The sequence below is a fragment of the Podarcis filfolensis genome (genome assembly GCF_964270895.1).
Source record: "Podarcis filfolensis genome assembly, chromosome: 6".
NCBI lineage: Eukaryota > Metazoa > Chordata > Lepidosauria > Squamata > Lacertidae > Podarcis > Podarcis filfolensis.
Window position 1 is genome coordinate 95,608,830 of NC_139609.1, and position 17,417 is coordinate 95,626,246.

Below are 17,417 nucleotides of genomic sequence, written 5' to 3' on the forward strand. Positions count from 1 at the left end.
CAAGGCTCTTCCCACTCAGGCCCACCAGTTGCATAGAGAGAGGCAGAATATTTGGGACTGACACTCAATAGACTTCTGCTCAGGAATGTGTGAAAACTGTCTGCCATCTCATCATCTAGCTATGGTTTGCTGCTGAAACATCTTGGTGTATGGCTCTTTAGAGACTGCATCTGGCAGGAGGATGTAAGCTTTTCTTCCCATTACTTACCTGGCCACCTTATGTATTGGAACAGATAATAATAATAATAATAATAATAATAATAATAATAATAACCATAATAATAATTATACCCCGCCCATCTGGCTAGGTTTCCCCAGCCACTCTGGGAGGCTTCCAACAAAACACTAAAATGCAATAACCTATTAAACATTAAAAGCTTCCCTAAACAGGGCTGCCTTCAGATGTCTTCTAAATGTCTGGTAGTTGTTGTTCTCTTTGACATCTGATGGGAGGGCGTTCCACAGGGAGGGTGCCACTACCGAGAAGGCCCTCTGCCTGGTTCCCTGTAACTTGGCTTCTCCCAGCGAGGGAACCGCCAGAAGGCCCTCGGCGCTGGACCTCAGTGTCCGGGCAGAACGATGGAGGTGGCGACGCTCCTTCTACTGAGTCACACCAATGGCCCATCTAGCTTGATACTGATTGCATCGACCAGCAGTGGCTCTCCAAGATTTCAGACCTCTGAGCTGTCCCTGTGCAATATCAACTAAACATATAGGTGGTGATACAGCAGTACCCACTACAAAGGCTTTAGTGAATATGTGCTGAGCTGGACTAAGTTTGCCTGCCTGATTTTCAGGGCTCATATCAAGAGTAGCACTAAGGGCATCTACACTGCACTTACACTCCTCATCTGTTCTTCTGAAAAGTCTGAGAAAAGGCAGGCATACCACGGGGAAATGCAGAATGACAATGATTTGTTGACAGTATTGTACAGAAGCCCCTACAAAAAGTGAGTGAATGAAACATGGTAATTGATTCATCCAGACAGAAAGCATCTACAGGGATAATGCAGTTGCAGAATTAGTGCCTTCGTTCTTTCTTGGAATGAAGACTTCATTGCTTGCACACAAAAGCATACCTAACAGCCAATTTACATAATCTGAGATGCACTCTAGAATATGGTCTGACTGTTTCAGTTCATGCAAAAAAAAAAAAAAATCGGCTCTCAAAGTGTTGAGGGCAAGGCATTTTTGGCAAACATTTAGGGTTGTAAGGATTGGACCCAAATTTGAAACACATCAGCAAAGATGAGTATGTAGCATACTCATCTTTTTACAAGTCCTGAAATACACAAGTGCTGAAATAGTTCCCAGTTCTAATTAACAAGACCTGGCTTACACACACAGTAGAATGGGTTGGTAGAATCCTGAGGTGGTAGAGTAAACCTTACCACTTCAATTTGTAGATCACGGGTGCCATTTTTAACTTCTGTACATGAAGCTCCCTGCAAGTAAAAAAAAAAAACAAGACACTTGCTATGGTACTTTTCTACTTGCAGGGAGACCTTTGGGCGGGGAGAAGCATTCAAAAATGTTATTCCCGGAGCCCTCCCTCCGTCTATTCGACTGCCGGTTCCTCCTCCAGGTGAATCACATTTGGTCTAAGCTCTCCACTATGACCTGTCCATCTTGGGTGTCCCTGCTCAGCATAATTCATAGCTTCTCTGAGTTATTCAAGCCCCTTCGCCACGGCAAGGTAGATGGAGGAGACTCTTGAGAGTCCCATGGACTGCAAGAAGATCAAACCGATCCATTCTGAAGGAAATCAGCCCCGAGTGCTCACTGGAAGGACACATCCTGAAGCTGAGGCTCCAAGACTTTGGCCACCTCATGAGAAGAGAAGACTCCCTGGAAAAGATCCTGATGTTGCGAAAGATTGAGGGCACAAGGTGAAGGAGACGACAGAGGACGAGATGGTGTTTCACCCTTTCCCACTAATAGGTAGAGAATGATGATGTTGTATGTGAACAATTGGGTTGCATTTGGTATTTTCCTGGGAGGCTGGTGCTAATAGGATGTGTTGCTGATTTGTGGAGGATGTGTCTGCAGAATGGAGGTAAGAATCATAGAATCATAGAATTGTAGAGTTGGAAGGGACCAGAGAGTCATCTAGTCCAACCCCTCTGCAATGCAGGAAGATGCAGGTGGCCCACATGGGGTTCAAACCCGTAATGGTACGATACGATAATCTTTATTGTCATTGTCCCATACAGAACAACGAAATTGGGGGGGAGGGATCTATGTAAGACATTCAAAACCAACAAGCCTGCTATCCCAGCTATCCCAACCTGGTTAGCCCCCTAAAAGCTCTGATACCCCATTTTTAAAATACAATATACTGCCATAGAGACTCCTTACACTGCATTTACAACCAAAATCGCATTTGGGTAGAAACTCTTTCTCAGGCTGCTAGTCCTGGTCTTTATAACCCTGTACCTTCTTCCAGAAGGCAGAAGCTGAAAGAGATCATTTCCGGGGTGTGCACTAACCTTGGTGTTATCAGCACCCCCCTCTAAGCAGCTGAGCAAAGAATATAGAAGTCCGGAAAATGGACAAGGAAAGTTCAAAAACTTGGATAAGGAACTCTTTTAAGTAGGCAATAGAACATTTTTTTCAGCTTTAGAATAGAGCAGGCATGCCCAACAGGTTGATCGCAATCTACTGGTCGATCGCAGGGTGTTCCTGGTCGATCTTTGGATCCTTAGCGATCTCTATCCTCAACAACTCTGGCTCCTTCGATGACAATGGGTTGATCACTACCAGTTTTTATACTGTAAGTAGATCGCAGTCTCTTGGGAGTTGGACGTGCCTGGGATAGAGCAAATGCAGTGGTTAAAATAATTAATTAATTTTAATACATTAAAAACCTGACAGTACCAAACTATTGAAGGCTTTTCACCAAAGCCAGACTAAACGTCTTTCCTTCTGCAGTGTTGGATGGCAGGTTGAGAGGAGTTCCCTACCAGGACAGACTTTGCTCGTGTGCTCAAGACATCGATTCCATAAAACATATTCTGTTGCATTGTGCAAAATATGAGCAAGCCAGGGCTGAACTGATATTACCCTTGCTGGTACCTTTCCCGGGAAAATCAGAGGCTCACTATGTCAGGTTCCTATTGGAAGACCGGACAAACGCTAGAACATTAGCAGTGGCAAAGTTTTTGTCAGTGGTTGCAAGAACAAATGATCCCTATATTCTGAACAAAATGCTTGTTTAACCTGGAGGTAGGCTGTATGAATTGTGTATTGCTTTGTAATGATTTGTTGGGTCTCTGAACCGTAATAAAGATTGATGATGACATAATTGTGTGTTTGGTAGTATGGTGTAGCTAGGGCTGCCATACGTCCGGATTTCCCTGGACATTCCCGGGATTTCAAAGGTGTAACTGTATACTGCCCTTTACCCGTAGATCCCAGGGCAGTTTCTTTGGGAGGAAAAGTGGTCTAGAGATTTAAATAACAACAACTACTGCAACACTTGGCTACCATTATTTGAGTGTCCTTTGTTTTCCCTCCACCATTGTGGTAGCAGAGCTGAAAGGCTGCTCAAAGAGATCAGAACAGTGCAGGAGAGGATAGCACAGTACGGGATGCACACAGAAAAGTATCAGGCAGTGACACGGGGCTGGGGCGGGCAGGAAATGAGTGTCATCAGTGTTAGGAGATGAAGACCAGCAGAGGGCTTGCCCGCAAGGGGAAGGAAAATGCCCTTGAACTCTGCAGTAGCTGGAACAATACAGTAGCATAGAATGACACACTGGCAAGCTGTACTGCCAGAAACTGCACAAGACGAAAAATAAGCACACAGGCTGATTTGTTGCTTTCATAATGCCGTTGTGTTTTGCTCTCTCTTTTGTAGGGTTTCCCGTTTGATGCTTAGCTACAAATTATCCTGAGTTCTCACAGTGTGATGCTGGCTCGCTGAAAAACCACAGGCATCTTCTGGCGGATGTGTTAGGTGATGGTTTTCTGAAGGTGCCGGGTGGGTGGGAGGAGACGGGATACTCTTCTGTTGCATCACAAGGGGGTGTCACACACCAGAGAATGAGGATAAATACATTTGAAAAGGGAGGGGGGCGCCTGGTGGGTTGCAGTTTTGAGCAGAGAAATGGCAGGCAGGCGGAGGAAGCATTCACTGCCGCCTCCTCCGCTTCTCTTCTCCAAGTCTCTCCTTCTGCCTACAGCTTTTCTTCCTCCCCAAAAAAGCCATTTAGTTACCATGGAACACTTTTGCATGTAACATGTAGTCTGTCACATCAGTTGGCACCTTTGGGATAATCTTACCTTGTGGGGCTGGAGATAAAAGGAGGAAATGCAACAATAACCTTTACAGAGCAAGGGTATCAGAGAGTCCTCTAGCCCCCAAAAAACTTAGGTAAAGGTAAAGGGACCCCTGACCATTAGGTCCAGTCGTGGCCGACTCTGGGGTTGCGGCGCTCATCTCGCTCTATAGGCCGAGGGAGCCCCCAGTTTTTTAGTACTACAAAAAAAATCTTTAGAGGGGAAAATAATCTCCAGTGTCTACTGTGGATACTGAATGCTGACACTGGGGGAAAATGGGATGGGATGGGAAATCATCTGGGATGCATAGTGCATTTATCTTGGAAGAGGGCATGAGTGGCACTTCAATAATTTGTTGCAAGTCCCATTTTATTTCTATTAATAACTGTAAAAGATTAGCTGAGTAGGAAGAGCAGCAGGATCCTGTGGTGGATGAAAAACTTATTTATGGTAGCCTAAGTTTTATGGGGGATGCGGGTGGCGCTGGGGGTTAAACCACAGAGCCTAGGACTTGCTGATCAGAAGGTTGGTGAATCCCCATGATGGGGTGAGCTCCCGTTGCTCGTGTTGGCTATTTGCAGTATGGTAGCGCTGCAGAGAGCTTGCTGGGGAGACCATGCATTAAAAAGGGACTCAAAAATAACTTAAACAAGGTTTTAATAAGAAAAACAAAAACTAGATTTACACTAAATACCTCAACAAACCAGACCCAACCACCAACCCATCCCCCAGGGTAATGGAAGAGCTAGGTGCTGCTCCTTATATACTACACCCAATTGCTGACACAGCTTAATCAATACAACTCAGCAGCACCTGCTATGTTTCACAGCTGTAAAGCTGGGTCTCGTTATTTTGCTCTGGCCCCTTAAAGACATACACATCGGGTGGAACAATGATGAACCTTTACATTTAAAGAAACCATTCAACAGCTCGGTCCTTGCTCCTGCCAACCTAGCAGTTCAAAAGCACGTCAAAGTGCAAGTAGATAAATAGGTACCACTCTGGAAGGAAGGTAAACGCCATTTCCGTGCGCTGCTCTGGTTCACCAGAAGCGGCTTAGTCATGCTGGCCACATGACCCGGAAGCTGTACGCCGGCTCCCTCGGCCAATAAAGCGAGATGAGCACCGCAACCTCAGAGTCTGCCATGACTGGACCTAATGGTCAGGGGTCCCTTTACCTTACTTAAAGTAACACCCACTGAGTTCAATGGGGCTTATAGCTAAGCAGGTAAGTATAAGATTGCAACCGACCAAATATGTTATCAATGATTAGGCACCATTATCGTCTCAGACCTAATCAAACACATTTTTTAAAAGTATAGCTGTTAGCTGTGTTTTCTAATGCTTAGCTGTTTTTTTCTAAACACTTAGCTTTTTTTTCTAAAACTTAGCTGTTTTTTCTAATGCTCATTGTGAGATGTATTTTCGACAAATACCCAGACAGCTGCAGAATGTGCAGTGAGGGAATCATGGCTATAGCCGGGGGGGGGGGGGGAGCTGCCCCCATCAAGTAAAACAATAGAAATAACTAACTGACCAATCGCAGAAGTTCTGCCCCCCTAACAAAAGTCCCGCCTCCCTCCACAAAAATCCTGGCTATGCCCATGGAGGGAATTCAAACACAATTGTCAGCTGTGAGTTCGTTGTGTTGCTGCATCTTTTCCTTAGCAAATAAAATGTAATTGACCTTCTGGCTTATACATACTGCATTATAAATATCACCATCAATTTCATTTACATGGCTCCCTGACTTTCTGGCATAATGGAGCAGCTATTAAATGATAACAAAGCCCCATTAACTTGTACATTTAAACCATTTAACAGAGAAAATGAGAAAGAAAGGGTGGGGAAAAGTTATATTTCCCTGCCCTGCCCTTGTCTCTCTCATATATTTAGAGAGAGAGAGTTGTAGATCACTCTTCATCCCAAAGGACTCCCAGATGGTGTACAAGAAGCATAATGTATATATGTATATATTCTTACTAAATACAATAAAATAGCATTCATTAGCAAATGAGACGCAGCAATAAACCTAATATAAGAACTGTAGGGCACATTGAGGCAGCCAACCCTTGGGGACATAAATAATAGATAATTTAATTTAAAATTTCCAGAGTCCATTTGTTGGAACAATCAAAATATTGCAAAATAGCATGCAGGTTCTTTAGAGCACAGTGAAGAATTTTCTCTTTGAAATCTTCAAAGATGTGTCCTGTCAAGAGGCTTTTCTATATGGCTTGACCCCCTAATCCTAGCCAGAGCTGAGCATGTCTAAACCCATTGATTTCAGCGGGCTTACGCCAGCCTATCTCTGTATAGGATCCGCTTGCCAGACTTTACAGAAGTTCTGGGTTTTGTGCACTAACTGCTTAGTGCAAATTCCTATAGGGAACAGGAATTGTGAAGGACTCTTTAAAAACCTGTGTGTGTACACGTGTGTTTCTGAGTCCTTATTGGACAAAGCTCCCAGGGCACACTGGTTTAAGGATGTGGTGGTGTCTGTTGTTCACAGTGGGAAACACTGATGATGTTCTGGTGTTGCTGTACCCATTATAGTTGTTGCACAAAGTGTGGTGGCACCACTCTTGTCCAGAAAACCAGAATAGGGCTGCCATTGTTTTAAATTTCGCAAAACAGCAACAACAAACCTATGGTTACATGGAACATTCTCAATAAACACACAAAACGTAACCAGCTGTACTTTTGAATAAATAAGGTATACAGTGGTACCTCAGGTTAAGTACTTAATTTGTTCCGGAGGTCCGTTCTTAACCTGAAACTGTTCTTAACCTGAAGCACCACTTTAGCTAATGGGGCCTCCCGCTGCTGCCGCGCCGCCGGAGCACAATTTCTGTTCTCATCCTGAAGCAAAGTTCTTAACCTGAAGCACTATTTCTGGGTTATCAGAGTCTGTAACCTGAAGCATATGTAACCTGAGGTACCACTGTACTATTGATTGTATCAATTTGTAGATTTCAACAGAAGTCTCATAAAGTTTGACGGGAAAAGCAGAAGACCCAGTGGATCAGTTCATTCTCTAGTCAGTTCATGCGAAAGGTCCATACATGTATATCTATTCCACCTGTCTGTTCAAAGAGTCCAATAATCCACACGAAAGGTTGTTACAGTTCCACAGAATCCTTTCACAGAGTCTAAGGCAAGCCTTGTTTCGCCATCCTAGGTTTCAACAGTAGAACAGGCTCATATGTAATATTACAGGATGGTGGATCTTATAGCATAGTATATGAGCCTGTTCTACTGTAACAACCCTTCACGTGGATTATTGGACTCTTTGAACAGACAGGTGGAATAGATACTTATACATGTATGGACCTTATGCATGAACTGACTAGAGAATGAACTGATCCACTGGGTCTTCTGTTTTTTTCGTTGAACTTATGAGACTTCTGTTGAAATCTACAAACTGATACAATCAATAGCATACCTTATTTATTCAAAAGTACAGCCGGTTACGTTTTGTGTGTTTATTGCTTTAAATTTGCCTCTGCTGTTGTGGCTCTAACAGCAGCCTCTTGACCTGCAGAAATTACACACGTGAAGCTTTTTTTCCTGGCATGCAGATGTAGTTACGGAAAAGCACTCTCGCTTGATCGATTGTGCCCAAGAGCAAGACCGGGTGACAATTCTCCCGAGCCAGCCCTGCGCGCCTCCAGCCGGTTTTTCGCGATGCTGTCTCTTTAAGGAGGAAGTGCGGAGACAACCGCAAAGTACGCAGCTGCCTGGGCAGCTCAGCCGCCCTCCCCTCCCGTCGGCCCCAGCCGGAGAGAACAGCTCAGCCCAGCCGCCTCTCCCTCAAGCCCTGCAAGGGAGCATCAAGCATGGAAGAAGAAATACGCACAGGTGATGATGCAGGGAGTTGCAGATGTTATCCTTTGGTTGTGGATAGTCTTTCTCTTTTTTTGCAAAGGGTAGGGGGCATATTTAGGGTCTGGGAGGAATCTAAGGGAATCTAATCTCCTTGGGACCAAAGATCCAGCTGGAACGCTTGGCTCTTATCTGCTCCCTGTTTTCTATTTTCCTTGGCCGGTGGCAGGTTGCTGATCCAGCCAGCTAGCTGGCTCCCTCATGCAAGTACCGCATTGGGGCTGCGCCCTCACCCACCCTCCCCTCCCCAAGGTGTCACCAAGAAGAGGTTTGCTTTTGGAAATTACCCCGACTGCCCCACCCCACGACTGAGTTGTCTCGGGTAAGTACCACGGAGAGAGAAATTTTTTGCATCCTTCCTGGGAGGGATAGAGTGCGGGGCTGTTGGTTTTTGCAAATGTGCAAGGGATGGGGAGCAAGTCTGTGAATTTAGGGCATTCAGCCGTCACACATGTGCATGGAAAAGGGTTGATCATGCCTTCCCCACCCCCACCCCCTTTTTTTGCTGAAAACTTAAAAAGATGATCCATGAAGATGCTTTGCAGAGAGAGCGGCTGCATACCTGCGAGAGCCGGAAGGTGCTTCTCAGTGTCTGTCATTCTTTTTTCCCCTTTTCTCCTCCCCCTCCATTAAGGGCAGGTAGGGAGAGTCTGCTGTGGATCAGACACACCCGTTGGCAAATGCATCTGTTCAGACAGACCCTGGCACCTCTCGCAGCACAGTGTAAATCTATTGTAGCTTCTTAAAAAAAAAAATAATAATGTTATCCATCGTCATTGTTGCAGTCTCTTTGAGGTGAAAGTGAAACACATGAATTGGGCTGGCCCTGCAGGGTGTGTGGTGCCTTTTTGGTTTCTGTGTCCCCCCTCCATTCAAGGTCATTGCTAGAACTCCTCCCTCACGAAATCATCCTGTTTCTTTTTGATGGAAAATTCCCCCCCTTAAAAAAAGATAGAATAGCACATGCCTGGAGGTTTTTCTCAGATCCCCAAGCTTCTCCATCTTGATCTAAAAAGAGACTTACCGGTACCTTTGCAGCCTGGGCCTGTACCAAATCAAGGGCTCTGTACTAGGTAACATGCCTCTCTGCTTCCTCCTCCCCCCCCCCTTTTATTTTTTTTGCTCCCTAGTGCTAGAATAGGGTATGTACTTGTGATCTCTACAAAGCATTATGCATCTTGATTTATGATATCTGATCTCCTGGGATCTCTTTCTCCGCGCGCCCCCACCCCCATTATTCGGTTTGGAAATGTAATTTCATCTGGCCAGCCTGCTAGCCTTTGTTTCAAAGGCGTATGTCATCCTTTCTCCCATGTAATGTGGCATTTTTTCCTTCTGTAAACAGGAGTTTTCTGCCGCCTGTTATCTCTGAGCCACCAGCTCTCCTTGGACCTCCCTTAAGAGGCTAGGTCCTCTAAAACACCCCAGTAATTAATATCGCAGGTGCACAGAGGATTCCCTTCCTACACATCTGCCAAAGAATAAAGCCTTCAGCAAATCATTGTTTTATGATAGCAATAGCAAGGGTGAGTTTTTATATGACAGGAGCACCAAGCTTGAGGCAGCCTAGTAGCCACCTATGGCTAGCCCAGAGGAGCTCACTTGTTGTTGTTTAGTCATTTAGTCGTGCCCGACTCTTCGTGACCCCCTGGACCATAGCACGCCAGGCACTCCTGTCTTCCACTGCCTCCCGCAGTTTGGTCAAACTCATGCTGGGAGCTTTGAGAACACCGTCCAACCATCTCGTCCTATGTCATCCCCTTCTCCTTGTGCCCTCCATCTTTCCCAACATCAGGGTCTTTTCCAGGGAGTCTTCTCATGAGGTGGCCAAAGTCTTGGAGCCTCAGCTTCAGGATCTGTCCTTCCAGTGAGCACTCAGGGCTGATATCCTTCCGAATGGAGAGGTTGGATCTTCTTGCAGTCCATGGGACTCTCAAGAGTCTCCTCCAGCACCAGAATTCAAAAGCATCAATTCCTCGGCCATCAGCCTTCTTTATGGTCCAGCTCTCACTTTCTTTTTTTGGATAGCAAAGAAAGGGGTTTGGTTGTCCCATGGCAGGCCACAACACAAACTATTGAGTTGTACTTTGCTGGCAGGGTCTCACGTTGTCCTAAATCACTGATAAAAAAATTTTTCAAAGAAGGATTGGTGCAGTTGTGCTACATTTAGTTTGGATAAAGAGGAGGAAACTTTCTCTTTCTTACACTCCCCATCTTTTCCTAACCCATTTCCCCCCAAATCCTGCCTCAGTTTTCACTAGAAGGAGGTGCAGCTGCCGTTATTATTTATTACCATGTTCCTTTCATCTCCTTATGTCAATCATTCTTGTCTTTTTTTATTTTTGCAATGGCATAAGTTCACAAAATAAATGGAATTTACTAAAGAGACCAGAGCACTTGTGTGACTGCTGTTAGAATTTTGCAGGGAACAAAACTGGGTAGCTTGAAAGACACCTCAAATGTTGTAGTTCAGCTATTATACTGTCCCTCTCTTTTATGATCTGTGAGTCAGTGCTCCAGCTGCACCAAACAACAGCATGTTCTCTTGCTGTGCAAACACGTCCTGAAAGAAGTAACATACTTTTAAGACTGTGAGAAGCTGAGAAAATTTTCTTTTTAAAAAAAATAATAATAATATTTATTAAAGGTTTAAAGATTACAGAAGAAAAGAAGAAAGAAAAAATGAAAAATTAAATAGAACAAATCAATACCTCACAATACATAGGAAAGAAAAAAAACCAAAAAACAATACAGTAAAACAGAAAAAAGCAGTTAAAAACACATCCAATATTTCCATATCTTTATCTTTCATTTACTTGTTTCATCGACCTCCTCACACCTCCCTTTTTTTGTATTCTAATTCAATTAGCTGTTTCAGCAAATCCTTTCCATCTTACTCAATTTTTGTTCTATAATTTATCTTAACCCAATCTAACCTTAAATTTTCCACTTTGACCCATTAACAATCTATTTTTACTTAATTCTTTATAACATTTCTGCTAAAGCCATGCAACTTCATTCCAGCATCCTTCTAACATTCATTAATTTTACAGTATTTCTGTAAATAAACTTTAAATTTTTTCCAATCTTCTTCCACCGACTCTTCTCCCTGGTCTCGGATTCTGCCAGTCATTTCCGCCAGTTCCATGTAGTCCATCAACTTCATCTGCCATTCTTCCCGGGTGGGTAAATCTTGTGTCTTCCAATGCTTTGCGATAAGTATTCTTGCTGCTGTTGTAGCATACATAAAGAAAGTTCTATCCTTCTTTGGCACCAATTGGCCTAAGCTGAGAAAATTTTCAGCAGAGTTGGGGGGGACCTAAGGTCCAATATCTGAATGCAGCCCCCCAGGCCTTTCCCTCTGGCCATTGGAAGTGTGCCTTTTGCCACCTTCCTCTGTGCCCTCCTCAGTAACGGATTGTGATAATGGAGAAACATTCCACCTTTGTGTGGCTGGTGTGCAGTCTGCTGTGTGAAGGTAAGAGTCATCTCTCTTGCTTCATGTGCTTTTGCTTCTTGCTCTGCCCTTCTGTTTCCCCTTCAGCTAACCTTGGGTCCCCAGATGTTTTTGGCCTACAACTCCCATCATCCCTGACCACTGGCCTTGTGAGCTAGGGATCATGGGAGTTGTAGGCCAAAAACATCTGGGGACCCAAGGCTGAGAACCACTGAGCTAGATGATGACTATGTTTTGGAGCAGACAAATGCTGTATGTCTTCCCATAGCACAGCACACTCTTATACCTCCCCTTATTTGGAGCTGTGCAATATCAGAACAAAACTAATAAAAGGAATGGGTTGTCTGGGTTGATGGGTGAAGATGTAGACCTACATGCATTCAGGGAGCAAATAACTTTCTAAAAAGTTCCACAGAGTTGGTGGGATGGCAGGACCTTGGCTAGGATGGGAAACATTGCAAGAGCTGTTGTTGTTGTTTAGTCGTTTAGTCGTGTCCGCCTCTTCGTGACCCCCTGGACCAGAGCCAACCAGTCACTCCTGTCTTCCACTGCCTCCCGCAGTTTGGTCAAACTCATGCTGGTAGCTTCGAGAACACTGTCCAACCATCTCTTCCTCTGTCGTCCCCTTCTCCTTGTGCCCTCCATCTTTCCCAACATCAGGGTCTTTTCCAGAGAGTCTTCTCTTCTCCTGAGGTGGCCAAAGTCTTGGAGCCTCAGCCTCAGCTTCAGGATCTGTCCTTCCAGTGAGCACTCAGGGCTGATTTCCTTCAGAATGGAGAGGTTTGATCTTCTTGCAGTCCATGGGACTCTCAAGAGTCTCCTCTAGCACCAGAATTCAAAAGCATCAATTCTTCAGCGATCAGCCTTCTTGATGGTCCAGCTCTCACTTCCATACATCACTACTGGGAAAACCATAGCTTTAACTATACGGACCTTTGTTGGCAAGGTGATGTCTCTGCTAGGGATGTTGCATGGTTTCCACCCAACCAAGCAAAGTGGAAATTGCATAAAGGTTGGGAACATAAACTCAGTGCTTATCAAGGGAAGAGGGCAAAAGCTGAAGGATTGGAAGGAAGGGGTGGCCTTAAGGGAAGAAAGGGAAGTAGAAAGGCTGAGAGGGGAAGGAAGAGAATATGGGAAGAGATTAGAGGTGTGCATCACCCTTCTGTCGCTCCTAGCTGGGGTTCATATATTGCTTTGAAATAACCAACCAGACCTTTGGCTTCATCAGATCTTCGTAATTATCATGGTGGATGACTTAGAACTTGTGGCAAACTCCGAAACCCCTGTTTCAAGCAAACTCTGGTCCAAAATTCCCTCCAAACAGAAATCTTAGGACACAGTGGTCACATTAGGTGCGTCAGTGATGTCAGCCTTTCTCTTAAAAGGGCATTGTTGAAGACTTGGCCCAGAATGGATCTTTCTGAGCTCTCCATTAGCTATGTTGGCTTCTGTTAAGCAGTGTCCTGCCCTCAAATTGTCCAGGGAACTGCTCTTCAGCTGACATCTGTGAATAAGTCTGGTGCACAACAGCTAAGGAAGGAAACAGAAAGCTGGTGTTGGGCCTTCACAGAGGAGAAGCCCAGGCTTGAGCCAACTTAAATGGGCCATGCTTAAAACCATAGACCTGGATTGCTGTCCTTATTGAAATGTCATAAAGTAAGAACAGGCTATATAAATGTCATTGATCCAATAACAGCTCTCTTACACAGAGTCAGATCATTGATCTATCTAGCTATGTGTTGTCTATTCTGAACAGAAGCGATTCTCCAGCGCTCAGTCCTGGTATCTGACACCCATATTTAACTGGAAATGTCAGGGATTGATTTTGGGACCGCTTTGCATTCACAACATGCTGAACTGGTACGATGTAGCTATTCTGAAACTAAATTTCCCTGTTCACTAATTTTTTAAAATAGAACTATAGAATGTCAAGAAATGTCTTGACTTTTGTGCTTAACGATGCCTGTTGTTAAACTATACAATAATGACATTTCATACCTGTACAGAAATACATTTAAAGCTTAAAATACAATAAGATATTTGTGATTTGTGCATAAATTGTATTGTTTTATATCGATAGTAGATGCATTATCTTTCATAATGATAGAATCATAAAATTAGCTTACCTAGTTTAGATTCTGTTTTAAGATTGGAATTTGTACCTAATGTGTTCTTAGGAGATGCCTGGGCAAACTTTTTTTTAAAAGAAGATTTGAGCAGCATCTGAAGAAACAATTTTTCAGTAGATCTGACACCCTGACTAAGCAGATTACTCTGTTACTGGTCATCTCTTACAATAATTAGGATGTTTTTCTTAATCCTAAATCTGTTGCTAGCAGTTCAAGTCCATTGCTCCCTGCCACAAGTAGTCTGAGCTCTGGTGGCATTATAATAGTTTCTGTTATTATCACTCCATGGGTGGGTTCAGAGTGCCATCCTGTGTTTGAACAGCAGCAATTTAGCATCCTTAAACTGAGGGGATCGACCTGTTTTTCCCCAAGATATTCAGGATATATGTGGGACGCGGGTGGCGCTGTGGTCTAAACCACTGAGCCTAGGGCTTGCTGTTCGGAAGGTCGGCAGTTCGAATCCCCGCGATGGCGTGAGCTCCCATTGCTCGGTCCCTGCTCCTGCCAACTTAGCAGTTCGAAAGCACGCCAAAGTTCAAGTAGATAAATAGGTACCGCTCCAGCAGGAAGGTAAACGGCGTTTCCGTGCGCTGCTCTGGTTCACCAGAAGCAGCTTAGTCATGCTGGCCACATGACCCGGAAGCTGTACGCCGGCTCCCTCGGCCAGTAAAGCGAGATGAGCGCCGCAACCCCAGAGTCGGCCACAACTGGACCTAACGGTCAGGGGTCCCTTTACCTTTACCTTATTCAGGATATAGCTGAAGAGCCTATGGGGTGGGTGGAATTTTTCCCTCTCATAATTCTGGACTCTGGGATAATCTAATGCATCATTGGATTACAGAGTTAGAAGGGACCTTGGAGGTTATTTAGTTCAACCCCTGCCCCATTCAGGATCTGCAATGCAGGGTGCAACTATAGCCACTCAGTCTCTGCTTAAATACCTGAGGTGAATGAGAGACCACGCCTCCCAAGGCAGCCTGTTCCCTGTCAAATAGATTTTGCAGTCGCAAAAGCCCAAGTCTGCTTCCCAGCAGTTTCCATCCATTGGTTCTGGTTCTGTCCTCTGTGACAACAAAGTTTATCCCGTCTTCTGCATGCCAGCCCTTCATATATATGTGAAGATCACTATCTCCTCCGCCCCCATTAACTCTTTGTCAGGCTAAATGTACTTAGTTCTTTCAACTGATCCCCCTACGACTTGGTTTCAAGACCTCTGATTGATGAGACATTTAGGGCCCCTCCAGACAACCTATTTAATTGAGCATTCATCCTGTTTTGCTTGTACAAGAGTTACATAGTAATATTATCTCTAGCCTTTATTGAGTATTCATTCTGATCTGTTTATGGGCCAGTTATGTGACAATTAGCAATCATTCTGATTTGCTTGCAGGATGTTTACACATCTTCCCTTTAGTCATTCATTCATCCCTCCCACAAGTGCATTACCACATCACTTTTCAAACTACAAAAATCATTTTCTAGTGGATTTTTTGCACTAGGGGAAGCAGGGGGACCAGACTCTGAGGTGTTTGGGTTTTTTTTAAGTCTAAAAATGAAGCAAAAGCCTCCAAACTTGACCTCCTGGGTTCTCTAGAAGAGAAGAAGGGAGCAGGGAGTCTGAGAGTCTGAGACTCACATGTGAACAAGGCCTGCGTAAAGCTCTAAAAGTTTGGTTTTGCTTGGCTTGGGACTCTCTTTAGTGCAGTATCTACTATTTTGTTTGTTTACTATGCATTTAATCATATTATTGTTTACTTATACCCATCCCATCTGACTGGGTTGCCGCAGCCGCTCTGGGCATATTAAAAACAGAATCAAACATTAAACAACTTCCCTAAACAGGGCTTCCTTAAGATGTCTTCTAAAAGTTGTGTTGTTCTTTATCTTCTTGACATCTGATGGGAGGGTGTTCCACAGGGCAGGCGCCACCACCAAGAAGGCCCTCTGCCTGGTTCCCTGTAACCTCATGGTGAGGGAACCACCAGAATCATAGAATCATAGAGTTGGAAGAGACCACAAGGGCCATCGAGTCCAACCCCCTGCCAAGCAGGAAACACCATCAGAGCACTCCTGACATATGGTTGTCAAGCCTCTGCTTAAAGACCTCCAAAGAAGGAGACTCCACCACACTCCTTGGCAGCAAATTCCACTGTCGAACAGCTCTTACTGTCAGGAAGTTCTTCCTAATGTTTAGGTGGAATCTTCTTTCTTGTAGTTTGGATCCATTGCTCCATGTCCGCTTCTCTGGAGCAGCAGAAAACAACCTTTCTCCCTCCTCTATGTGACATCCTTTTATATATTTGAACATGGCTATCATGTCACCCCTTAACCTCCTCTTCTCCAGGCTAAACATGCCCAGCTCCCTTAGCCGTTCCTTATAAGGCATCGTTTCCAGGCCTTTGACCATTCTGGTTGCCCTCCTCTGGACACGTTCCAGTTTGTCGGTGTCCTTCTTGAACTGTGGTGCCCAGAACTGGACACAGTACTCCAGGTGAGGTCTGACCAGAGCAGAATACAGTGGCACTGTTACTTCCCTTGATCTAGATGCTAGACTCCTATTGATGCAGCCCAGAATTGCATTGGCTTTTTTAGCTGCCGCGTCACACTGTTGGCTCATGTCAAGTTTGTGGTCAACCAAGACTCCTAGATCCTTTTCACATGTACTGCTCTCAAGCCAGGTGTCACCCATCTTGTATTTGTGCCTCTCATTTTTTTTTGCCCAAGTGCAATACTTTACATTTCTCCCTGTTAAAATTCATCTTGTTTGTTTTGTCCCAGTTCTCTAATCTGTCAAGGTCGTTTTGAAGTGTGATCCTGTCCTCTGGGGTGTTAGCCACCCCTCCCAGTTTGGTGTCATCTGCAAATTTGATCAGGATGCCCTTGAGTCCATCATCCAAGTCGTTGATAAAGATGTTGAATAAGACCGGGCCCAAGACAGAACCCTGTGGCACCCCACTAGTCACTCTTCTCCAGGATGAAGAGGAACCATTGATGAGCACCCTTTGGGTTCGGTCAGTCAGCCAGTTACAAATCCACTGAGTGGTAGCATAGTCAAGACCACATTTTACCAGCTTCTTTACAAGAATATCATGGGGCACCTTGTCAAATGCCTTGCTGAAATCAAGGTAGGCTACATCCACTGCGTTCCCTTCATCTACGAGGGTTGTAATTCTGTCAAAAAACGAGATCAGGTTAGTCTGACACGACTTATTTTTCAGAAATCCATGCTGACTATTGGTGATCACAGCATTCCTTTCTAGGTGCTCACAGACTGTTTGCTTAATGATCTGCTCCAGAATCTTCCCTGGTATTGATGTCAGACTGACTGGGCGGTAATTATTTGGGTCCTCTCTTTTCCCCTTTTTGAAAATAGGGACAACATTTGCCCTCCTCCTCCAACATTTGCCCTCTGCCGGGACTTCGCCTGTTCTCCAGGAATTCTCAAAGATGACTGCCAGTGGTTCTGAGATCACACCTGCCAGTTCTTTTAATACTCTTGGATGCAGTTCATCTGGCCCTGGAGACTTGAATACATCTAAACTAGCCAAGTATTCTTGTACTATCTCCTTAGTTATTCTGGGCTGTGTTTCCTCTGCTGAATCATTTGCTCCAAATTCTTCAGGTCAGGCATTGTTTTCTTTACCGGAGAAGACTGAGGCAAA

At 44.6% G+C, this 17,417-nt stretch overlaps 1 protein-coding gene across 1 annotated transcript in view; it reads left to right on the forward strand.

Annotated features, from left to right (window-relative positions):
- Positions 1-8,006: 8,006 nt before the first annotated feature.
- SNPH (syntaphilin) overlaps positions 8,007-17,417 on the forward strand; it is a 70,717-nt gene continuing 61,306 nt past the window's right edge. Inside the window, exons 1-2 of the mRNA XM_083618757.1 lie at positions 8,007-8,142; positions 8,336-8,488. The gene's annotated coding sequence lies outside the window, so the exon portion shown is untranslated. The remainder of the gene's footprint in view (positions 8,143-8,335; positions 8,489-17,417) is intronic.